At 42.8% G+C, this 25,953-nt stretch overlaps 1 protein-coding gene across 2 annotated transcripts in view; it reads left to right on the top strand.

Annotated features, from left to right (window-relative positions):
• Nucleotides 1–25,953, top strand: part of LOC126271939 (uncharacterized) — an 891,928-nt gene that overhangs the window by 51,621 nt on the left and 814,354 nt on the right. For both annotated transcript variants that reach the window (XM_049974360.1, XM_049974359.1), the window contains exon 2: nt 8,501–8,523. The gene's annotated coding sequence lies outside the window, so the exon portion shown is untranslated. The remainder of the gene's footprint in view (nt 1–8,500; nt 8,524–25,953) is intronic.

The raw sequence follows: 25,953 nt of genomic DNA, 5'->3' as shown, positions 1-25,953 counted from the left end.
AATTGAGGGCGTTTGGTGGAAGTGCTATTTTAAGATGTAGAGATTGACACCGGAAAGGAAGTCGTGGCGGGTTGCATAGAACGAGTCAAAAGACCAAGGACTCAAATAATAATAATAATAAATGTAAATGTCGTGTGACTAGGGCCTCCCGTCGAGTAGACCGTTCGTCGGGTGCAAGTCTTTCATTTTGACGCCACTTCGGCGACTTGCGGGTCGATGGGGATGAAATGATGATGATGATGATAACACAACACCCAGTCCCTGAGCGGAGAAAATCTCTTACGTAGCCGGGAATCGAACCCGGGCCATTAGGATTGACATTCTGTCCCGCTGACAACTTTTTTTTTTTTTTTAATCTCATTTTGTTCGTAATTGATCGTCGTATTTGCTCGGAGCGGATGTCCTATGACACTTGTTCAAGTCCAGCATTGATCCTCTAACTCAGTTTTTTATTGCAGAAGGCAGCTAACTCTTAACCGAACATGCTGAGCTACCGTGCCGGCTCCACCACTCAGCTACCGGGGTGGACATGATGATGATGATGATGATGATGATGATGATGATGATGATAATATTAATAGTGAAGTAAAAATCGGTGTAGAATCTCACTGGAATTCCGTCAGTGCCTAATGTCTTGTTGGATTCGAGTAATCGTTTTTAGTAGCAGGGGTGCTTATATCAAAGTGTCTGAAGCGCTGAAATCATTAGACGTACTAGTTACGAGATTTCAACATGCTCTGCATTTCACCTCCGCCGTTTGCCCGTCACCTCCGGCTGTGGCCACATAGCGGGGAATGCGGGAAAGCGGACGGCTGAGCTGTTTGTGTGTGTCTGAATGTCGCTTCCCTCTCACTGCCACATGCCGTCACTTCAGGTCGGTACTGCTCACGACTTCCTGTACGCGGCCTGGCAGCTACCATTCGATTCTCACTATGCTTACGCGAGACAAACGGTGGGTGCAGCAGGGTAGAAGTTGGTTCCGACGTAAATACCGGCTGTCTAAATTCGCCCATCACCGGAAGCACGTCGCCTTCATCCCAACGATTGCCTCCTCATGCCTCGTTACACTTTCGTATTAACTGCACCAATCTGTTACAGCTCTACCGGCCCATGACAGAACTCCTTCTACAGCCACGCTCACATGAAGAGGATCTCATACGCTGGAGCTGCCCTCTAAAATTGGTCCCGCTGGAGTCCGTAAAACAAACCCTACAGGCGTAATTTGAAATTTGTTTTCTGGTTCATATTGTGTGGACGGATTCAGTTTTTAAACACACAACTGTACAAAAAAAAAAAAGATTCATTAAATCAATACATTTTTTGTCTACTCTTGCCCGTATCGAAGCATGTCTGGAAAGTAAGAGTACTGTGCCTCCAACGCTCAAAGGAATTTTTGTTTTTAGACAAAATTGGCAGCACTGCATTCAAGCATAAGGTGTCGGAGTAACACGCACTCACGTTTTTTTTTTTTCTGTTCGCTGAAAACTCTTGTGGTAATGTATTGGAATGAGTGTCTCTATTGCAGTTAATTAGGTAATTACATGTTCCGTAAATCATTTGAACAGTTTTTTCATCGAAATGATGTGGAACGAGCCAGTTTACAGGCTATGTATACATGATCAGCGTTAAGATTAATGAATACATCATTTTTTAGTCCTACTCATGTAACTACACTTAAAAACAAACATTTTTTCAGGCTACCAGTTTTTAAATAGAAATTCATCCACAGAAGAGAAATAGTTTTAAGAGAGAAATGGTTTTATGTTAGATTTAAAACTGCTTTGCTACTATTTTATGTTTATTGGGCAGATGATCAAAAATTTTTGTTGCTTCGTATTGAACACCTTCCCGAGCCACTGGCAGCTCTGAGAATGTGTAATAAAGGTCATTTCTCTCTTATTTTTGTACACATGGGCGTCGATGTTCTTCTCAAATGGTGATGAATTATTTATGACCAAACTGAGGAGCAAATCTCCGAGGCGATGGAACTTGTCAGTACATGAAATTACAACATAAAAGTAATAACAGATGTAAATAAATGTTTATGAACCCGAAAAAAGTCACTCCATAAGTTTAAGTAAACGCAATCAACAGTGCAATAAGAATCAGCTTAATTTTTCAAGGAACTCCTTGACAGAACAGAAGAAGTTACCCATGAGGAAACTCTTCAGTTTCGATTTGAAAGCGCGTGGATTACTGCTAAGATTTTTGAATTCGAGTGGTAGCTTATTGAAAATATATGTAGCTGTATATTGCACACCTTTTTGCACAAGAGTTAAGGAAGTCTGATACAAATGCAGGTCTGATTTCTAACCAGTATTAATCGAGTGAAAGCTGCTTATTCTTAGGAATAAGCTAATATTGTTAACAAGAAACGACAGAAATATATTGAGAGGCCAATGTCAAAATACCCAGACTCGTGAACAGGGGTCGACAAGAGGTTCGTGATCTTACACCACTTATTGCCCGAACCACACGTTTCTGAGCCAAAAATATCCTTTTGGAATGGGAAGAGCTACCCCAAAATTATTTTGGTACTACTGTCGTTTTACGTTGATGACGCATGCTTTGTTTATTTGTTGTTATATCTTTGCAATTTTCAAGCTGCTAGGCTAGTTTCGTTATCGCTGTCGTACTGTTAATCGTGGCTGCTCCGCCGTCTATTTGCACAAAAGAAGAGCAACGTTCAGTGATCCTTTCGGAAGGCGTTTCAGGGTCGTAATTCATCGAAGACTTTCGGTATAGTACGGGAACAGTGTTTTGCCACAACGGAGTGTCTAGAAGGGATTGAAAAATTCCGAAATAGTCGCAAAAGTGTTACGCACGAAGATTAGATGGGTAGATCACATACCTAAATGAGGAGGTACTGAATAGGATTGGGGAGAAGAGGAGTTTGTGGCACAACTTGACTAGAAGAAGGGATCGGTTGGTAGGACATGTTCTGAGACATCAAGGGATCACCAATTTAATATTGGAGGGCAGAGTGGAGGGTAAAAATCGTAGACAAAGAGATGAATACACTAAGAAGATTCAGAAGGATGTAGGCTGCAGTACGTACTGGAAGATGAAGAAGCTTGTACAGAATAGAGTAGCATGGAGAGCGGCATCAAACCAGTCTCAGGACTGAAGACAACAACAACAACAACGATGAAGGAGCCGGACGACCGTTTACCGCCACAAATGAAGAAACAATTGAGCGTTCACGTGAAATGATTCTCTTACACAGCTCACACAGTTGCATAAACAAACGCTCTTGGACGTGTGCAAAAAGCCTTTGGATTGCAATGGTAACGAAGAGGACAACTTCTTAGACAGGGTCGTTACTGGTGACGAAACATGGATCCATCATTACGAGTCGGAGAGTAAACGGCACAGTATGGAATGGAAACATCCAAATTCGCCGTGCAAGAAAAAGTTCAAGACCCAACCGTCCGCAGGAAAAGTGATGCTTACGGTTTTTTGGGACGCACAAGGTCCAGTTCTGGAACAATGTGGGGAAAGGGCCACAACAACAAACAGTGTACGTTACAGTGAGATGCTTACTGCCAGGCTAAAGCCTGCAGTTCGAAGCAAAACACCGAGGATTGCTGTCAAAAGGTGTTGTGTTAGAGTTGCACGACAATGTCTGACCGCATACTGCTGCCCACACTGCTGAAACGCTCCAGAAACTCAATTTCGAATTACTGGATCATCTTCCATATAGTCCCGATCTTCCCCCTTCTATCACATGTTTGGCCCAGTTAGACAGGCATCAAGGAGTCCTCGGTTTGCCTCAGACGAAGGAGTGAAAGAAGCGGTGCATTCCTGGCTTGCAGCTCAACCGATAACCTTCTTTTGTGAGGGCATCAGGAAGCTTGTACAACGTTGGACCAAATGCGTTGAAACGCAAGGAGACTGACGAAAAATGATGTTCTCGTAAGTTTCCTATTTGATTACGATAAAATTTTATACCTTCTTTGCGGATAATATTTGACTTATCCCCAAAGCACGTTTTTCCAGAATTTAGGGAAACTTTATTTTCAGCGAACCACTTCATAATTCTTTCAAAAATGTAACTAACAACTTCTTCTGTGCTTTCTCTGTAATGGAATTGATTACTCTAGTATCATCTGCAAAAGTACCTGTTCTGCGTGTTGAATGTCAAGTGGGAAGCCATTCACATATGAAACGAATGGGAATGGACCTGAAATTGAGTCTTGTGGGACTCCTTTTGCGATGTATTCCCAGTTCCTAAAATTCATTACCCTTCCAACGTTCTTTGAATTACTCTGCACAAGTCTTTGCATTCTGTTTGGATATGAATCAAAGTAATTCTGAGTTAAGTGTGTGTGAATTGCTAAGGGACCAAACTGCTGAGTTCATCGGTCCCTAACTTATGCTCAAGGGAGGACTCGAACCTCCGGCAAGAGGAGGCGCGCAATCCGTGACGCGGTACCCTAGACCGCGCGGCCACTCTGTCTAAAGGCATCAGTTCCATAGAAATTGGATTTTTTGTGATCTTTCCAACACAACTCATCGTGTTACACTCTTAGAAAAATTCAACTGCGATATTTTATTATTTAACGCTTGTAGTATTTGATGAATGAATGTATAAATAGCATTTTAGATTCGACCATCTGCGTAGTGAGGAGCTTAATCTGGTTTCTTCTCTAGATTTTTAAGAAAGTGGGGTGATAATTGTGTACAACTGGGGTCGTGAGTTTAAAGGTGGCAGAACAAATGTTCATCATGAATAAGGATGTGGGCGTCCCTCAGTCGTGACTGGTGGGATGGTGAGCAGGATCTAATAAACGATTCGCGGTCACCGCCGAGTGACTTCGAACGACATGAACGCAGTGTTTCCAGAAATTTCCAGATCTTCTCTGTGTGAAATCATTACAGAAACAGATTTCGAAAACTATTTGCGAGGTGGATACCAAAACAGCCCACAGCTCAACGCAGCAGAATTGCATCTTCATGGGACGTTTTCAGTGCTTCGAAATGGAAGATGAACAGTTATTTGGCTCTGTTGCAACTGACGACTAAACCTAGATGGCGCAATATATTCCTTGTCATCATCAGCTAAAAGATTTAAAACCTTTGTTTCGGCCCGAAAAATGGTGGCTCTGCCTTTTGCGACTGTAAAGGGATTATCCACACTGAATTTTTGCATAAGGGGTTAACAATTAAAACTGCACGGTACTGTGAAAGCTTAAAAGAACTACGAAGAGAGATACAGAACAAAAAATAGGGGACATTGTTAACGAAGGGGACGTGCTTGTCGCATGACAATAAACATATCTACAGGCAACTCTTCGATTCATTTTGTTGGGACATCATTAGCCACTCACAGCCTTGATCTGGCGCCTTCAGATTTTCATCTTTTCACCTCTGTGAAGCTCTTCGTTGATGAAAACAGATTTCCTACGGACCATGAGGTCCAGAGGGGCGTCAAACAAGGGACGGGAGGCTTTTCTGACGAACGTATCTGGAAGCTCATCCCTCGGGTTACGGACCGCATTTGGAACGAAGGCGCCTACGTGATTTTATAAATTTTTCGTAGATATATCGTCAGGTAAAATAGTCCCCCATTCGGATCTCCTGGCGGGGACTACTCAAGAGGATGTCGTTATCAAGAGAAAGAAAACTGGCGATCTACGGATCGGAGCGTGGAATGTCAGATCCCTTAATCGGGCAGGTAGGTTAGAAAATTTAAAAAGGGAAATGGATAGGTTAACGTTAGATATAGATAGTAGGAATTAGTCAAGTTCGCTGGCAGGAGGAACAAGACTTCTGGTCAGGTGACTACAGGGTTATAAATACAAAATCAAATAGGGGTAATGCAGGAGTAGGTTTAATAATGAATAGGAAAATAGGAATGCGGGTAAGCTACTACAGCATAGTGAACGCATTATTGTGGCCAAGATAGATACGAAGCCCACACCTACTATAGTAGTACAAGTTTATATGCCAACTAGCTCTGCAGATGACGAAGAAATTGAAGAAATTTATGATGAAATAAAAGAAATTATTCAGATTGTGAAGGGAAATGAAAATTTAATAGTCATAAGGGTCTATAAAAGGGCGATGTACTTGAGGACAATATTATGGAAATGGAAGAGGATATAGATGAAGATGAAATGGGAGATACGATACTGCGTGAAGAGTTTGACAGACCACTGAAAGACCTGAGTTGAAACAAGGCCCCCGGGGTAGACAACATTCCATTGAGCAAGATGTATGAGACAGGCGAAATACCCTCAGACTTCAAGAAGAATATAATAATTCCAATCCCAAAGAAAGCAGTTGTTGACAGATGTGAAAATTACCGAACAATCAGTTTAATAAGCCATAGCTGCAAAATACTAACACGAATTCTTTACAGACGAATGGAAAAACTAGTAGAAGCCGACCTCGGGGAAGATCAATTTGGATTCCGTACAAACACTGGAACACGTGAGGCAATACTGACGTTACGACTTATCTTAGAAGGAAGATTAAGGAAATGCAAACCTACATTTCTAGCATTTGTAGACATAGAGAAAGCTTTTGACAATGTTGACTGGAATACTCTGTTTAAGATTCTGAAGGTGGCAGGGATAAAATACAGGGAGCGAAAGGCTATTTACAATTTGTACAGAAACCAGATAGCAGTTATAAGAGTCGAGGGGCATGAAAGGGAAGCAGTGGTTGGGAAGGGAGTGAGACAGGGTTGTAGCCTCTCCCCGATGTTATTCAATCTGTGTATTGAGTAAGCAGTAAAGGAAACGAAAGAAAAGTTCTGAGTAGGTATTGAAATCCATGTAAAAGAAATAAAAACTTTGAGGTTCGCCGATGACATCGTAATTCTGTCAGAGATAGCAAAGGACTTGGAAGAGCAGTTGAATGGAATGGACAGTGTCTTGAGAGGAGTATATAAGATGAACATCAACAATAGCAAAACAAGGATAATGGAATGTAGTCGAATTAAGTCGGGTGATACTGAGGGAATTAGATTAGGAAATGAGACAATTAAAGTAGTAAAGGTGTTTTGCTATTTGGGGAGCAAAATAACTGATGATGGTCGAAGTAGAGAGGATATACAATGTAGACTGGCAATGGCAAGGAAAGCGTTTGTGAAGAAGAGAAATTTGTTAACACCGAGTATAGATTTAAGTGTCAGGAAGTCGTTTCTGAAAGTATTTTTATGGAGTGTAGCCATGTATGGAAGTGAAACGTGGACGATAAATAGTTTAGACAAGAAGAGATTAGAAGCTTTCGAAATGTGGTGCTACAGAAGAATGCTGAAGATTAGATGGGTAGATCACATAACTAATGAGGAGGTATTGAATAGAACTGGGGAGAAGTTTGTGGCACAATTTGACCAGAAGAAGGGATCGGTTGGTAGGACATGTTCTGAGGCATCGAGGGATCACCAATTTAGTATTGGAGGGCAGCGTGGAGGGTAAAAATCATAGAGGGAGACCAAGAGATGAATACACTAAGCAGATTCAGAAGGATGTAGGCTGCAGTAGTTACTGGGAGATGAAGAAGCTTGCACAGGATAGAGTTGCATGGAGAGCTGAATCAAACCAGTCTCAGGACCGAAGACCACAACAACAACAACAACATCGTCTTTTTCGTAGTAAAACAACTGGGTATTAATATCTGGACATGCCTCGTTAACCGCACCAACATTTATGCAGTTGCCCCATCCTCTTACCAATTTCCTTATCGCCTCAGGGGGAAGAATTCTTTAGCTTCATCTCGAGGCCAGTTTTCTACTCTTTCTTTATCTCTTCGTTGTTACTGAACTTGATGCCACGCAAAGCCTCTTTCAACGTACCAAACAGATATAAATCGGAAGAGGCAAGGTGAGGCCTGCAAGGAGGATGATGTAGGAGCTCGCAACCCACTTTGCCGGTATTTTCCAGCATCAGTTGACCCATTTGATGTAAAGTGTTGTCTTGAAGAAGCAGCACACGTTTCCTATTTCCGTTATTCCAGACACACGTTACATTTACGTAAATATCAATCGAACGAATGACAGACACGCTTCGTAATATTGGCAACTAACACAAGAGCCGTTGCCTTCGCTCCATATGTTTATCTGTATAACTAATGGATGATCCTCGTAACTGGTCAGTTGATATATATTTCACTGCTGTGTAAAATTTCTCATCCTTCATTTTGTATCAACAAGTTTTTGGATTGTAATCAAATAGTTAATTTCGGAAGATCAGCTGTTGGTGCTGGTTGAATAGATTTTAATATATCTTACACTCAAACGAATAAACTGTATTTTCTGTTGATTCTATTTTCCTGAAGTCTAAACACCGAGCCTCATAAAAAACGTGTGCACACTGTCTTTTTTTGCTACCCTGTTGTGCATGCCATTCTTTTTTCTTGAAGTCGAAACACCCAGCCTCATATGAAATGTGTGTACTCTGCCTTTTTTTGCTACTGTGTTGTGCATGCCAACATGCCATACGTAGATATGGCCACGCGAATATTTGTCGCAGTAAAACCCCTTCTGTTGCAGATTGCGGAAGTGAAGCTGGAACGGTAAGCAGCCACCAGACAGCCTGCAAGCCACCTGGTGTACAACTGGCGAGTGCGTAGCTGTATCGTGCTGGATTCGGTACGTGTGTGTCATACCTCAGAATGCCATTCTAAGGCCGTTCGGTCCGAGGAGTGCAGTGCAAGTCACTATCATTGTTCCCAGGACTCCCGCCACATCCAGACGCCTACCAGATGCCCTGGAGATTTGACAGACACGTATACTCCAAAGTACTGTGCATCCCCACTCTGTCCGTACGCAAATGAACACCTAGCTCCTAGAGTATATAAGTAATCTTCCGAGATTGGGGCCACCAGCATGAAGTTGCCTAGTCTACTATTGTATGATCTTGCGGTGCATTCTTCTTGTGAAGTACCTGATGGTCTCTGGTTCTCTGCAGTTACGGAATGGAGATGGTAGTTTACCCGATTTGTATAAAAATTATGCCCACCACGCAGAGTTCTAACTGTCTGCATTGCCCGTGTTTTGTATGGTGGGAAAAATTCCGGTTGCTTTTGGGTGATACTCGGCATATTATGATTTTGTTCCTCCGTCCGTTCCTGAGTTCCAAGTGTTGGCTAAGTTGAACTTCCTAAGCGCCCCTTGCTTCGTATGTTGCAGATCGCATAGAGTGTTGTCATATATTGTTGGCATCGTCGATATATTGATGGATTGGTAGATTTGTATCATCCATGATTTTTTTTGTCCTTGTTTGTGAGAAGATTTATGCGTCGTCGTTGAGGAGGCGAATATGACGTAGTGCTGGTAGCCATTGCGTAGGGGTTGACCTGGTAACGCTAGCAATCATTCTTACGGTGTTGTTATATCTGTACTTTTTTGCGTGTGGGCTTATAAATTATGCGTCCTTTGGAAGTCAGATCTGGAAGCTGGAGAGATTGAATAAGAGTCTCTGACCGTTTTTTCCACCAGCCTGTCGTCTTCTAAAGTTGTGTCCTCAGCGCAGAAGACAGCTCGTCAGTCGTGAGATCTTCTTCGGCAGAGGCTGCTACGCTGTTAACTTGAACCTGTGATTGTGCTTTTTTATGGGATGCCACTTGCCCGGGTTAGTCATTGTATCTGCAGAGGGCAAGAACTGTAGTCCTGACTGATGATAGGCGACGCTTCTCATTAATGTATCCTGTTATTACTTAAATATTCACACATTTTACAGTGTCTTTTTACAACACTCGACATAACTTCCTTAATTTTAAGGTAAGTTTTCCATCCAACTTCCGATGTAGAATACGACATGTCCGCCACTCCAGAACGTCCGAAATAGTGACTAGTACAGCCGAAGTACTTCGTCTTCCAGGCACGCCAAAGCAACCCGAAGATGTCCAAAGAACTTCGGTTGTAATATCGTCACTCTTATGTTTCTCAAAATTAGTGAAATTTAATAAACAAAAATAATAGACCCGTAGCGTAACCATGAGAGACAGTCATACTGAAAACTGGGTTAAATACAATGAAAAGTATATAAATAATTAATAAGAGAATTTAGGCGTTGTGGCGCCTAGCACCCGAATTTGTCGACCAATCAAAAGCAAGTTCAGAACAAATGGCGGACTCTCCTACGGGACTGGTACATACCTTACCATCTGTCGCTCGTATCTCACTCCACTTTTGTACCATATGGTACTTCACGGGCATTAAACTGCATCAAGGCGAACTTCCAGCAAAATAAAATATTGGCGGCCACAGCCAAGAATATCACAGGCTGTTTAATCAAACGGATATATTACTCAGCGGTTGAGAAGTTTATTTTTGTTAGGTGAGTTCTATTAGTGATAGACACATGTACGTTGCTATTTTGTGAATAAAACCTTCCGCAGTGGCTGCTAAAATAATTTTATTAAAATGTAACTGCCACTTTCTCGCCAAAAGAGATTCACAGATTCTTTTCAACATCTCTATTGATGCGAAACCGATAGTGAGTTCATAAGATAAGGTACGAGGGTTGGAACTTTAATAGTGGCAACTACTTATTTACAGCTCGTACAAAATAGATACGTGTGTCAAAGTTTTACTGACCTTCAAAGTAGTCACCAGCATTGTATATAACCCGTTGCCAGCGATGTGGAAGTCGTAGGATACTCTTAGCAATGCCATTTGTGTTGACAGTTCGAGCGGCGCAGTCTATTGTCCGACAAATTTGTAGCAGTTTTGAAACGAATGTCGTGAAGTGTTTCCTCCAGTTTAGAAATCGAACTGAACTTACGAGGGCTTAAGTCAGGGGAGTGCAGTAGGAGGTATAGCACTTAGCTGCCCCATCAGTCAATCAGTAACAGCTTGCACTGTACGTGCTTGAGCATTGTCCTGCAAAATCATTGTCAGGTTCTGCTCAAGCACGTACAGTGCAAGCTGTTACTGATTTGTTTGACTGATCGGGCGGCTAAGTGCTATACCACCTACTGCGCTCCCCTGACATAAGCCCTCGTGAGTTCAACCCGATTTCTAAGCTGAAGATAACGCTTTACGGCATTCATTTTAGAACTGCTACAAATTCGTCGGGCAACAGACACACCGCTCAAACAGTCAACTCAGCTTGCACTGCTAAGAGTGTCCTAGGACCTCCACATCGCTGGCAACGGGTTATACGCAATGCTGGTGACTACTTTGAAGGTCAGTAAAACTTTGAAACACGTATCTATTTTGTACTAGCTGAAAATAAATAGTTGCCACTATTAAAGTTCCAACCCTCGTATTTTAACGACTAGTGCGAAAGATTTTATTCAGCTTGTGGAATTTTGGCTGCGGTTACCCGACCTTTAAAATAACTTTATTATTTTATTATAACTGTGGAGTTTGCTAACAGGATGCTGAATTTTTGTGGTGAGTTTATCATATACGGTAGGTAGAAGCAACATCGCGTCCATAGTAGAGGGTTGCACGCACACACTGGGTAACGCTCGTTATCTCCTGATGTTAATAGTCCAGTCAACGAAGAAAAATTAGGGGAAAAGACTGGTGAGGTCGCAAATTTTCGTAGAGTGGTTTGAGGGAGTGCCATCAACAACGTACCAAACTCCTGACCAATGGCGTGTTAGCGTGTGAGTAGAGAAGAGGGAGGAACGTATAAAGAACACTTTCTGTATGTTTTCATTTAATACCTCGAAAACTGCGACGTCTAATTAAAATGTTGCTTAGTACAAAATTAAACTACATTGAATTTTCTACAAACAAGACCGTTTTTTCTGCAGGACTGATACTTTCCGTTTTGCAGGGGATGGAAAAATTCCATACTACTAAAAATAGTTTTTAAATAGTTTAAAATTAGTGTATGTTGCTAAATGAAGTTGATAAAAAAATTGTGTGCACCACATAGAAGTTTAGTAAATTCATATGTTATTTGATTATTCAGGATTTTATGTCCCAGGAGAAATGATGAGTACTGAGGGATATGACAGGAACAATCACTCGAAGCAAAAACGTCTAGTAAAGACGGGCCCTAAAATGCATATCGTAAGAGCTGTGAGCACGTGTTCAGTAGAAGAGATGTGTTTTGACAAAAACTAGAGCCGCCACTGGCGTTTAAAAAAACAATTGACGAACAAAAGTTTTTGGTACAAATCGTTTTACTGTTTCTTGAAATATCCCCCTTCAAAATGTATATACTTCTGCATGCATTCGAACCAGTTCTGGAAGTTTCTTCTTTGACATAAGGGTAAAAAAATAGAGTTCGGAGATAAATCGGGTGAATGCGGGCGGTGAAACATTAATTCGATGTTTTTCTCCATCAAATAATCAGTTGTTTGATGTGCGACACCTGGTATTATCAAGATGAAGAACGATGCGGGGTTTTCAATTGTTTATCGTGATTTCATCGATGACTTGCTGCATACAAATTATTGTATGGCATTCGGGATTAACCGACTACCTAAAGCATTGGTTGCAACGTGTCCACTGTAACAAACGACATAGGTGATCATTTTCTTCGGACTGCTTCATGCATGAATCAGCTTTGGTGGTTTAGGTTCTTCTCAGAACAGGCGAGCAGTTGACCTGCGGCCTAGTTTCTGGTTTCATGCACAGTACGTTATGTCCCTGTCACGATGTCGTGGACGGATTGCGTGGCCTCGATCGAATTTCCAGACCGTTTCCTTGCACTAATTGACGTGAGCGTGTATCCGCCCTTTTTCACAAACGTTCATGCATAATTGAGTGTGCTACATCCGGGAGTATGCAGGATGCCTCTGTCCGATGTGAAGTCACACGCCGGCCCTCTTCTATCGTGTTCATCCCATAAACGATACTTTTTTGGCACAACAGCGGATTGTGATCGACCTTCATTTCTGAATTCTGACACTGCCATTGTAGACATTCTTGATTAACAGTAGTTGAAACACGCGGTATGAGGCGTTGCTTGCGGGGTTAGACGTTCACGAAATCATCCTACGAAAACCTTAGCGTAATTTTCAGTTTTTTCACATCGCAGCTCGGCCATTTTTAACATAACCAAACGACAAACTTTGAAACAACAGCTATTACTGCCGCATCTGAGTACCACAATCATCGTATAATAATGTAAAAAACTTAAATGGTTACAGTTGTATTACTGATTAAGACAGATAATATGTGTACAAATCTCAGAAAATCTGTCACTGGTAATGGCGGAAACGTACGTGAGAATCGTCGTCTTTTAACAAAAGTTTTATTGTATCAACGACTGCATTGCAAGCATTTTAACAATGTCCGTGCCTGTTTCAGTAACAGCAGTACCGATAGCAACATTGTGAGTCCAAAAGTCATACGTAGTTGGATGGGCATACTTTCGCAACGCAATAAAAGATAAGTTAAGGTACAAGGATACACCATGAGACCATGGGCGTCCTCAAAAATTTTTCAAAGAGGAGGCAAGTGTTAAAAATTGCCAGCTTTCATATACTCGTATTTTTTACATAACCGATTAGCTGAGTCTGAGAACGTGTCGAGCCCCAATATATAAATTTGATAGCAACGCACAAAGCATATTGTATTTTAAATGTTTCATACTAACACAGTTAGTACTCATTTAAAGATGGAATACTGCTACACTTTAAAGGTGTATCCAAATTATATCATTTTATATTAATCATTGGCTCATTGGAAACCTTCGAAAACGACAGTCAAATCTGTCGATATAAGCAACTCTGTAACAGCCAAGGACTCCACCAGGCCCGCATCTCGTTCTCGTGCGGTAGCGTACTCGCTTCCCACGCCCGGGTTCCCGGGTTCGATTCCCGGCGGGGTCAGGGATTTTCTCTGCCTCGTGATGGCTGGGTGTTGTGTGATGTCCCTAGGTTAGTTAGGTTTAAGTAGTTCTAAGTTATAGGGGACCGATGACCATAGATGTTAAGTCCCATAGTGCTCAGAGCCATTTGAACGAACAGCTTTTTTTTTACTCCACCAAAATCGCCATCTCCACATTATTCTGTAGACATGCTAACTGAGCTGCAGAACTCATAACTCCGTAGTTGAATGTCACATAGTATCGATCCCATATAGTTTCAGAAGTGTACAGCTTAAGAAGGTCTAAACACCTTTTCCATCTTGGTATTTCAAATTTTTTTTTATTCTCATCCAGGCAAGAAAGTTATATATTTTCTGTATTTGGACCAACAGATGTGTAGCTCAATACACCTGCGCGACTTTGTTCTTAATACTCGACTACAGTTGCCCTACCTTATAAAACTGAATGAAGTCTCGGCAAGCCTTGATGAGTCAAACGCAAATTTACTACTGAGATTAAGATGTTCACAAGTAAAGGGGCTCTTCTTGTTGGAATTGAGGACTGTTGCTGGGCAGGTACACTGCAGTTGTGTGCATGCAATGCTATGTACTGGAACTACCCCTTTCTGTAGCATATTAAGGTCTGTGGAAGCGACAGAGGAATAGAGTACTCTATTTCGGCAATGTTCTCTAAAGATTCACATCCCCCCAAGTATGCAAAACAATGTCGAAACGGCCTCCATGACATGACAACAAAAAGGCATAATTTTCTGTGAATGACCTGACAACCAAACACTGCAGTATTTGCCAAAGTCACTGTATTAGAGGGCACACAGAATAACGTGGCTGGTAGATACGCAACCGGCAAGGCACGCGTGGGGAGAGCGGTAGTGGTGGGGGTTGTGGGCAGGCGCTGTAGGGGGAATACCAAGCGCTGTAGGGGAAGTGCCATTCTGAACTGAAGCCTACACTCAATCTTTGTAAACATTAAGTGGACCTCGCCAGCCCACACTTGCATTGGGGACTATTCAAAAACGTCCACTGTCACATCTGCTTTGCTAATATCTAATAAGAACGCTAAAAATTCGACTTAATCAGTAATTCATTTTTGCCTGGCTTGTTAACCATTTGTAACTTCAAAGATGCGTCATGAGAGCGAATTTTGAGTAAAACCTAAATTTATCTTGTTGCCATGTTAAAATTTCTTGCCAAAAACTGTGGAGTTTACGCAATGTCACCTCGCTAATATTTTGTGCAGACGCAATTGCGACAGTATTCTGAAACAATGGTTTATGAAATTTGTTAAGTGAGGAACTGAGGGAAAGTAAGATCAATAGTTTATAACAGGGGTCTCCAAACTTTTTAGTCTGTGGGCCACATTGACTCCTCCACGAAGCCATAAGGGCCAAGATCTACCTAGTGGGATTAAAGCACCCTAGCACTCCATGACCACCGTAATGTAAGGCTAAAGGAAAGATGGAATCGCAAAAATCTAAGGTTGTGGGAATAGCTAGCACTGAAATGAACTAAGATTTTTATTTAGTTACATAATTTTGATTGGTGGACGTACCTGACCGAAATTCTGGCGTATTTTACTCTGGCGAATTTCACCGACAGAAAAGTATGTCACTGCACATTCTTCACGAAAGCGTCCTGCAAAGTTAACGAAATCTCAAAATCATTGTTAGCAGTAATATTACTGCAAGACGTAACAGAGGTAGAGTACGTCAACGCATTGTTATTTCAAGCGGCGCGACAAAAAGTTCAGTTATGCAGTCTTGTAGCGAGTAGCAGAGCCAATGTCGCGGTGTATTGGTCACGATAGGCCTCGAAACTCAATTGTTGGCAGTATAGGTGCCACCTCTGGCAGTATAGGTGCCACCTCAAATATTTGGCGGGCCGGATACAGGGGATGTCCGGCCAGCTAACGCGGGCCGGTTTGCCGGCTCTCTATCTCTGTTCACCAGCTTTTGATGGCTCTTAAAAATTACACTTTCCTATTGAAAAATTCTCTAGTTAGCGGAATAACACGGTAGATAATAAAGTTTCGCATAATAACCATATGGTAAAATACTCTCCTCTTTGCATGCCACCATTTGCCAAAATATATTTCTATGATTTGAGATGTCGAAATGCGGAATGTTGTGGATGTCTAGTTTTTGCTTTATCGCTGCCGCGCGCGTTTGCAAATGCTACTTCAGATCAGTTTTCTCGAGATTAGTGTAAGATAGAGACCATCACCTAAATCGAAGGAAAACTTCAAAATGTTAGCTAAATTACATACGCAACAACAGTATTATGTTACACTCCTGGAAATTGAAATAAGAACACCGTGAATTCATTGTCCCAGCAAGGGGAAACTTTATTGACACATTCCTGGGGTCAGATACATCACATGATCACACTGACAGAACCACAGGCACATAGACACAGGCAAAAGAGCATGCACAATGTCGGCACTAGTGCACTGTATATCTACCTTTCGCAGCAATGCAGGCTGCTATTCTCCCATGGAGACGATCGTAGAGATGCTGGATGTAATCCTGTGGAACGGCTTGCCATGCCACAGGATGTAATCCTGTGGAACGGCTTGCCATGCCATTTCCACCTGGCGCCTCAGTTGGACCAGCGTTCGTGCTGGACGTGCAGACCGCGTGAGACGACGCTTCATCCAGTCCCAAACATGATCAATGGGGGACAGATCCGGAGATCTTGCTGGCCAGGGTAGTTGACTTACACCTTCTAGAGCACGTTGGGTGGCACGGGATACATGCGGACGTGCATTGCCCTGTTGGAACAGCAAGTTCCCTCGCCGGTCTAGGAATGGTAGAACGATGGGTTCGATGACGGTTTGGATGTACCGTGCACTATTCAGTGTCCCCTCGACGATCACCAGAGGTGTACGACCAGTGTAGGAGATCGCTCCCCACACAATGATGCCGGGTGTTGGCCCTGTGTGCCTCGGTCGTATGCAGTCCTGATTGTGGCGCTCACCTGCACGACGCCAAAAACGCATACGACCATCATTGGCACCAAGGCAGGAGCGACTCTCATCGCTGAAGACGACACGTCTCCATTCGTCCCTCCATTCACGCCTGTCGCGACGCCACTGGAGGCGGGCCGCACGATGTTGGGGCGTGAGCGGAAGACGGCCTAACGGTGTGCGGGACCGTAGCCCAGCTTCATGGAGACGGTTGCGAATGGTCCTCGCCGATACCCCAGGAGCAACAGTGTCCCTAATTTGCTGGGAAGTGGCGGTGCGGTCCCCTACGGCACTGCGTAGGATCCTACGGTCTTGGCGTGCATCCGTGCGTCGCTGCTGTCAGGTCCCAGGTCGACGGGCACGTGCACCTTCCGCCGACCACTGGCGACAACATCGATGTACTGTGGAGACCTCACGCCCCACGTGTTGAGCAATTCGGCGGTACGTCCAGCCGGACTCCCGCATGCCCACTATACGCCCTCGCTCAAAGTCCGTCAACTGCACATACGGTTCACACCCACGCTGTCGCGGCATGCTACCAGTGTTAAAGACTGCGATGGAGCTCCGTATGCCACGGCAAACTGGCTGACACTGACGGCGGCGGTGCACAAATGCTGCGCAGCTAGCGCCATTCGACGGCCAACACCGCGGTTCCTGGTGTGTCCGCTGTGCCGTGCGTGTGATCATTGCTTGTACAGCCCTCTCGCAGTGTCCGGAGCAAGTATGGTGGGTCTGACACACCGGTGTCAGTGTGTTCTTTTTTCCATTTCAGGAGTGTGTATCACGAGTCTGCGACCTTTCTCTTTCCTGATTTCTCACTTGGTGAAGACGGCATATTCCACATGGTCTTATCAGATGGTCCATTTGTAAAGCTCCAAGTCTCCTTTTAGTTCTTCCTGTGATTTCCTAGCACTCACTTCCACGGCAATTCACTGGTTCCACCATGGATTTATATAAATGCATGTTAGCTTTTAACCTCATTTTTGAGGACCAATGTACATAATTTAGCAGTCCATTTCCAGGAGTGTAGTTACCATTATTAAAGTTGCAACACTAGTGTCTATTCAATTACATTACATTTGCAAGGCATTTAAGCTGCCAGACGTACTGCACTAAGTTTAGTCACACGTAACTGCGCCGAACGCTGGCTAGATACGGAACGGCACGTCATAAAAGAAGTGGAAAATATTACACATGGATGCCTTGGTGGGTTGCGTTGGCCGTTCGTAATCTATGGAGCAGATGAGATTTGCAGTACTGAAATGTATTTCTCGGATTTCGATATGGAAGCAGTTCAGAGATTAGCTGACGGCTGACAGTAACTAATATCTTCCGTGGCTTCAATATTTAACTGAACGGTCATATCCTTGCAGCATGCTTTTTGCAGTAGGCCTTTCATAACTTCGTCTTATTGTGCGTCGTAGCTACACATGGTTACATCACTGCAGATTAATTGGACGAGCTGGCTGGCCAGTGCTGTCCAAGTTAAATGTGCCGGTTAAGCTGTTGTCCTGCATTATTGCTTAGTCGATGTGCTCGTAACGCACAGCATAGAACGTATCCATATTTTCGTAGTTGGCTGTATCCGAGAGAGCTTGGTTTCCACTCCACGTGAAACAAAATCCACGAAAGAATACGTGGTGTAATGTTTACGTAAGGTTTATTCTTATGATGAACGCAGTATAGTAATGGGTCGCCACATATTTTGCAGGAGGTAATCAGGGAAGCAAATGAGAACAATCACAACCATGGAGATATAGATCTTGCCAGTCACTGATGGGCAGAATTAGAGAACTATTAGAAAGAGACTGTACCTACCTCCGCAGCCGACGTCCCTAAAGAAAGCATGAGCAGAGGCGCGCGGCTCGGAGGTAGTTTCTAATGTTGCTGTTGGGCACGATTCGAACGGCGAGAAACCTCGGGTTATACACGATCGCTCCGCGATCTAGCGGCTCCTGTTTATACTATCTCCACGACAAGTCTTAGCGTTTTTTTTTTTTTAGTATACCGTGGATTTTAACAGTGTCATGCGGTGACCATTCAGACAGCCGAAGCACAGAATATATAAATATAAAGAAGAACGTCCGTTAGTTTGTAATTCATACAAATCTATTCTTTTATTCCAATCTTGCTGAAATTTTGCACACTTTACCTTCAAGACAAGAGGAAGATCACTGTCTACATAACATTTTGTAATCTAACAGCATTAATTTATCCAACCCACAAAAAAGGAGATGAAACCACTCCAACTACTACACAGGAATATCCCTCTTTCCAGTGACATTACAAAATTCTTTCTAAAGCATTACAAAACAGGCTGGAAAGCCAATTGGATCAGCAATTGGTGTAGTACCAAGGAGGGTTTCGAACAGTACGATCCGTGTGGAACAAATTTTAAATCTGAAATTGCCGGACGGAGTGGCCGAGCGGTTCTAGACGCTACAGTCTGGAACCGCGCGACCCCTACGGTCTCAGTTATCGAATCTTGCTTCGGGCATGGATGTGTGTGATGTCCTTAGGTTAGTTAGGTTTAAGTAGTTCTGAGTTCTAGGCGACTGATGACCACATATGTTAAGTCGCATAGTGCTCAGAGCCATTTTTAAATCTGAAATTCATAAAAAAAAATGGTTGAAATGGCTCGGAGCACTATGGGACTCAACATCTGAGGTCATCAGTCCCCTAGAATTTAGAGCTACTTAAATCTAACTAGCCTAAGGACATTACACACATCCATCCCGAGGCAGGATTCGAACCTGCGACCGCAGGGGTCGCGCGTTTCCAGACTGAAGCGCCTAGAACCGCTCGGCCATACTGGCCGGCCTTTAATTCATTATCAGGTATAGAAGAATGAGATCTAAAAGCATTTGTACAACATTTGCTGGCTTCAAAAAAAGCATATGATTCGACTGACTGGAAAACATTATTGAACACCTTAAAAGAGTTTGGAGATGACCACAGATCAGTGGCAATCATAAAAGACGCACTAACAAATACAAAACGCGAAATTAAATGTTTAGGTTAAACCTCCAAGGCTTTTGAGATCATAACTGGGGTAAGGGAGGGAGATGGGCTGTCCCCACTGCTGTTCAATTATGTGCTAGAACAGCTATTCGGGGAATGGAGGAAACTAACAGAAGAAGAAAGAATTAGAAGAATCGCAACTGGGAGAAAAGGGGTAATCTCAGTTTTGATTGTCTGGCTTTTACAGGTGATCTTGTCATCTTTGCTGAATCTATAGTAGATGCAACAATGCATCTCCTACAAGAGAGAGCTTCAAAATCAGGCGTACATGTATCGTTAGAAAAAAGCGGAGTACGTGACAGACGTGAAGGAGGCACCGAAATAAATGGAAACTGATTTTGGTAGAATAAAAAAAGGTTACAAAATATAAATATCTAGATGAAATAATACAGCTAAATGCTTTAGACAAAGAAGCTAACGTAGCAAGGGCAAGCGAAATGGAGGTGGCTTATCAACTAACAAAAAACCTGTACAACAAGAAATCTATTTCCGTAGGTGCAAAACTTCGGCTCTACAATACTATCATTAAGCAAGAACGTCTTTATGCATCAGAATGCCGCCTTTCGTTAAATACAGCCAGGCAGTCAGGTTAAGTAGAAAATAAGGAAAGTAAAATCACTAGAAAAATCTTGGGCCCAAAATATGAGAATGAGAAATGGAAATTAAGAAGCAATAAAAAACATTAAGAAAAAAATAGAGCGAATATCAGACGCGATTAGGAAGAGAATAGTTGCATTCTATGGTCACCTAAAAGGCTAGAAGGAAACAGGCTAACAAAAAGAACTTCTTTGACACAAACTTTAAAACATAAGTAACGTTGATAAAAGAAGATATAGTAGACCTGAGGAACTGGAAATAATGGAGGAAGAAATAGGAGAAAGAGAGAGATTCAGAGGAAAAGTAAAAAGTTTCATGAGCTTCCAGGAGAGCCGGCCGTAGTGGCCGTGCGGCTCTAGGCGCTACAGTCTGGAGCCGAGCGACCGCTGCGGTCGCAGGTTCGAATCCTGCCTCGGGCATGGATGTGTGTGATGTCCTTAGGTTGGTTAGGTTTAATTAGTTCTAAGTTCTAGGCGACTGATGACCTCAGAAGTTATGTCGCATAATGCCCAGAGTCATTTTTGAGCTTCCAGGAGAAAACAATGAAGAAGATAGGTGCAATGTGGACAGATAGAAGAAGAGAAAAACGCAGGGAAAGAATGAAAAATTACTAGAAATAAATAAAGGAGAAACGATAGAATACAAAAGTTATTTCATGTGTTCCTTGATAGACCAAACGAATTTTTTTTAAAAAAAGAAAGGGGGGGGGGGGGGGGGGGGGGGAAGCAATTGTAGGGTGCTTCAAAAGTAACTCCGTGGGTGTAATATATGCATGAAATGAGAATAAAACGTGAAATAAAGTTTTGTCTGAAAATGCTTTATTTCAATGTTACGCAGCAGAGTAGAGATCAAAATTACAGCACAAGCAACATAAAATTAATTCTTCCCAGAAAGTAACGAAACGAAGGGATCCGAAATTCTACTCAACTACGTACTGTTCTTTTACCCCACACGTTCAAAGTGATAACCTTGTAGATAAAGACAGTGACGTGCTCAACGTCTTACCAGTCTCGGAAATTTGCAGACTCCGTTCATCTCTTGCTGCACAGATGCACAGCTTTTCTCAGTTCGCTACTGTAGTTGCGTTGTATTCTCAACTGCAACACCATACACGAGCGGATAGAGACGGCCCCAAAGGTTGAAGTCCAGAGGTTAAGATCCGGAGAACTGACTTTCCAAGCATCTGGTCTAGCATGATTTGTCCACTTATCGGGAAAGCAACTTTGAGATACTTTCTTGCCTCCCGCCAGAAACGTGCAGGGGTACCGTCGAAAAAGTCGATATGCAGGCGAACACTACACGCCAAAAGCCTGTACCTGGTCCCCGGTGTAATGCCTACCACAAATAAGATTTTGCATCATTAACTGACAGAACTTTATTTAACATTTTACTCTTATTTCGATCCATGCATTACACCCACGAAGTGTGTTCATTTACTTTTGAATCGTCCATTTACTGTGGAGTCCGTTTTATCTTGCTCACCCAAACTAACTTTTTTTCTGATGCGTTAAATTAAAAATTCTCTCATCCAGTCTTTTTCGACATCATTGGGTAGTTCTTGCTGAGAGTATACTTTTTATGTATTCCCACAGATGTTGGAGATAAGGGTTAAAGGTTAATTTTTTTATACTGAACCATGTACATTTTATTCAAAAATACTCTTAAGCTCTCCAAGAGCTGTTCAAAAATGTATCGCACTGTTACATTTTTGTCAATAAAACGTAGATGTGCAAACGATAAATAGTACACACAGGTTGGCAACAAACCAAGCTATTGACTGCCTTGATTATATACATTACGTAACCAGAGTAGTGCCGTATTAGATGTGTGAGTTTTGTTTATAATTTCCTACTCATGTAAACACAGGTACTCCTATGCCCTCATTCTCCCCCCTCCCCCTTCCCCCCCCTCCCCCCCCTCCCTCCACCACTCCCCCCGGAGCACGTCATTTGTGGTTGCTGTAACGTACAGTACACTGGATACCAGCGTAGTCCTGCATCAGAGTAACTTGGTAACTGCATGGATGTAGTACACATTGTAAATACAATTTTTGTTATGTAACGTACTTTATGTTCAGTACTGTTATGTTAATATGTCTGGGTTGTGTTCTACTGTACATACTTGTACCGTAATTTGCTGTAGGCGGGCGAAGTTCTTTTCAGGCACAACTACTTCACAACAGACGATTGTCTGAGAAGCCATCTCGTACTCGCTGGCTGTTTGCTTATTTCTCATCTTCGTGAAATGCTAAGTTTAAAAGACCTCGAAATTGTTGTAGAGCGCCAACAGACGAAGCTGTTGAGGTCTCTGTGCTCGCTGCCGTAGCCGCGAATTCTCAAGTCAACACACGACGAATTCAGCATGAGGTTGGTGTCTCGAAAACAAATGCACACCGCGATCTGCAACGTCATAAGTTCCATCCTTATCGCGTTCATTTACACAAAGAACTTCATGGAAATGACGTCGATAATAGGGTTCAGTTTTGTCAGTGGGCTTCCCCCGTCGGAGGTTAGAGTCCTCCCTCGGGCTTGTGTGTGTGTGTGTGTGTGTGTGTGTGTGTGTGTGTGTGTGTGTAACGTCCTTAGCGTAAGTTAGCTTAAGCTGGATTAAGTTGTGTGTAAGCTTAGGGACCGATGACCTCACCAATTTGGTCCCATAAGACCTTACTACAATTTTCTAAATTTTACTTACAGCATCCACACGGAGACTGATAACGCCGCCTCCAAATTTTAACCGCCATTTTTCTCGGAAACTACCCAGTGGTGGCACCCAAGCCAAAATAGGTCTCCATTTATTTTATTCTTTCTTTCACACTCCGGAATTTCGTGTCAGTCAGAGAGCTATTTACGGATGGTTCTCCTTTTTACTTTTTCTCGAAAGTAAACGTTGCACAGGAATAAAGTTACTTCTTCTTCTTGCGTTACGGTCTTCTTTAAGACCACGGGTAGCCCCTTCGTGGACTGCATTTTCCTCTTTTTCTCCCGGAACCTCTTCATTCTTTCTCTTCTTCTCTCCCGCTCTTCTTCCGGGATCTCCAGTGTCCTTTTCTGCTGTCGGCTCCACTGGTGACACTCTAATCTTTTCCTGTATTCTTCTCTGTCGCTGATCTCCGGCACATTGGTCGGTGTATGTTTGTTCCTCCAATTTTCCTTTCCTTCTACCTTCATTCCCAATTCCAACCCATGCTTCTGAAGCTAAAGAGCCCCTTGTTCTCCCTATTGTTTCCCACATACTGTCCATACCCATCCTAATTACATGTCCAGCAAACCTTGCCCTTTTGAGTCTGACTTCCCTGGTTATTGTTCTCATGTACAGTTTGCCGGCCGGAGCGGCCGAGCGGTTCTAGGCGCTTCAGTCTGGAACAGCGTGACCGCTACGGTCGCAGTTTCGAATCCAGCCTCGGGCACGGATGTGTGTGGTGTCCTTAGTTTAAGTAGTTCTAAGTTCTAGGGGACTGATGACCTCTGAAGTTAAGTCTCATAGTGCTCAGAGCCATTTCAACCAGCCAATCGGTACAGTTCTTCCCTAGGTCTTCGCATCCATCTCTCTCCGCCTCTTTTGGGACCCAGTGTTACTCTCAGTAAAGTTACTTGTGTGTAGTGTATCACTATGACAAACAGCAGCACTGCAGCAATGAAGTTTCGAAATTTGCATGCGTAACTTAATCATACTTGAAAAACCGCTAATTAAAGATTTAACTTTTAATAACGTAAGGATAATTTTCGTGGCCTCTGCCTTTGAACCTAACCTTCACTTAGAGAACTACTTGTCGCATTAGGTCACGTAATCCCCATCTTATATGAAACACCGATAACACCTGAAACATCATTAACTGAAAAGTTCTGGAAACCTAGTCAGTTCAATATTACTTCATATGTGTTTCAGCTCAGCTTGACAGTATAGCACATTTCAGCAGACATTTCTGCCAGCTACTAATAACCGCAGTAACTGCTGTTTTGTGACTCCTGCACTAGTAAACAACCGCATCCGCAACAACTTGTACCAGGATACTGTTTTTGCATTTATTTTATTTATAATAATAGCCGAAAAACAAATTAATTGCAGTAGCTGTCATCGATAACTACCTATTTAACCCATCCTTACAACCCATTACCATGTACAGAAAGAAATCTCATGTTTGTTGATAGGCGAAAATTGTAGCGGCTGCCTCAGCGATTGATTCGTTCTACGGTTGCAAAACGGCACCTTTAACTCTCACATAAGGGGAATCCTTTACTAAAGTTCGGCCTTTCTATTTTTCTAAGGCAGGCTTATAATTCAGTGCCCCGTACGCGACCGTGTGTCAGTAGTGGTGTTGGTATAGCAGAGAGAGAGAGAGAGAGAGAGAGAGAGAGAGAGAGAGAGAGAGCTATGGAGCGAGCAAGACCGCACAGCCCTGCTATGCGCTGGACTGTCCCGCGGTCAGATCCAACGTAAACAAAATAACAAGAGGAAGCGCACCTCTGTAAAAGTGGTCGATGAGCGATGAAACAAGCAAACAATTTACTGTTTAGGTAACAATTAGGGTTCCTGTGGCAGAGTTACTACGCAAACCTTTAAAAACAATAACCAAAACAAGAATCGAAGAACAACCAGTAGTTTTCTGAGCCACAGGTTGGTTCTATTAGTACTGCATATGCACAATCGTCATACGTGCAGAGCCGTCTTCTGAAAGATATATCAATTTCTTAAAGTAACTAGTGTCAAAAATCTTCTACTTTATAAATAATTTTACGCAAGGGATAGAGTGTCTCACTGTTCGTAGCCGCAAGTAAATATTTTTTGTTGTGCTTCGTGCTACAGCTTTTTGTATCCCTTTTCAAAGTTTAGACATCGGATTCTTAGTTTGCTGCTTTCTACGCAATAATTTTAATTGGCCAAGTTTGAAAACTTGTTAAAAATGTAATTAAAGTTATAAAGACCTTTAATCATTACAGTCAACATTGTTAAACAACACAATTAACATTTTACACATTTTTCTTTTTCGAGGAAATGATTTTGTCTGGGTTTGGTACAACATTCCGCGAGACTGCTAGCCACAAAGAATTAGTCAGATTTTCATCGCCAACTAGTGAACGGTTCAAGTTTTAGCAAGCTTCAAAAGGGAGAAAAAGCACTCACAAATATACGTGGAACCAAAGATTGAGAGATCTTTGGCCGCGTGCTTGCGCAAAAGAGGCTGCTTCTCTCGTGGAAAACATCTGTAAAAGTCATTCTAAGTTTTATACATAAGAAAGCAGTCCTTCAGGGGGATTTCACATCGCAGGTCGATCAGCTGTAATTGAAACAATTGCGAGACGCCCCACGCCCGAAGGGAAAACGGGCGAACAAGTATAGCTAAAGCCGGCTGAAGCTCACTTACCTCCAAAAATCTGTTTAGAAACTTGTGGTGTCACCGCCAGACACCACACTTGCTAGGTGGTAGCCTTTATATCGGCCGCGGTCCGGTAGTATACGTCGGACCCGCGTGTCGCCACTATCAGTGATTGCAGACCGAGCGCCGCCACACGGCAGGTCTAGAGAGACTCCCTAGCACTCGCCCCAGTTGTACAGCCGACTTTGCTAGCGATGGTTCACTGACTTCTACGCTCTCATTTGCGGAGACGATAGTTAGCATAGCCTTCAG

This window comes from Schistocerca gregaria, chromosome 5 (genome assembly GCF_023897955.1).
Source record: "Schistocerca gregaria isolate iqSchGreg1 chromosome 5, iqSchGreg1.2, whole genome shotgun sequence".
Taxonomy (NCBI): domain Eukaryota; kingdom Metazoa; phylum Arthropoda; class Insecta; order Orthoptera; family Acrididae; genus Schistocerca; species Schistocerca gregaria.
Note: the sequence above shows the minus strand (reverse complement) of the source record. Positions and strands in the feature narration are given on the sequence as shown.